Source organism: Egretta garzetta, unplaced genomic scaffold (assembly GCF_000687185.1).
Source record: "Egretta garzetta isolate BGI_Z169 unplaced genomic scaffold, ASM68718v1 scaffold291, whole genome shotgun sequence".
NCBI classification, from domain to species: Eukaryota; Metazoa; Chordata; class Aves; order Pelecaniformes; family Ardeidae; genus Egretta; species Egretta garzetta.
Genome location: NW_009258783.1, coordinates 2,230,365 through 2,230,872, shown reverse-complemented (window position 1 = coordinate 2,230,872; position 508 = coordinate 2,230,365).

Below are 508 nucleotides of genomic sequence, written 5' to 3'. Positions count from 1 at the left end.
GGGGGGGGGGGGAGGAAGCAAAATGGGACAGAAGTTGAGAAATGGGTATCACAGTTCTGAAAGCGCATCTGTTATGAAAGAGTAAAATCCCATCACTTCAAAGATGTCTCGCGATCAGATCCGCGCTGCCAAAGATCGCCACGCCAGCGTCGGCGGGATGAGGTTGCTCAGCAAGTTCTCGTGACAACAACATCTCTCGCTTAACTCGACGGCCGACACGGGCACCTCCTGCCAACCGGCATGTCCTTCTCCGCTTTGAGCCCACCTGCACGCAAGTAAAATAACCCGATGTGCTGCAGACACGCTGGAGGTCTGGGCTGGCATCGCAGCGTCGCTGTCTACAAGCTGCTGTTAAACTGGACAAAGGTTTACCAAGGCATTGTCTAAAGCAGAGGCGAGTACGGCTGCTCACAGCACCGCTGTGGCTGGCACGGGTTGCACACCGAAACGTAGAGAGGTTGGGGTTGTGCTGGTTTGGGGTTTTTAATACTCTGATAAAAATAAACAT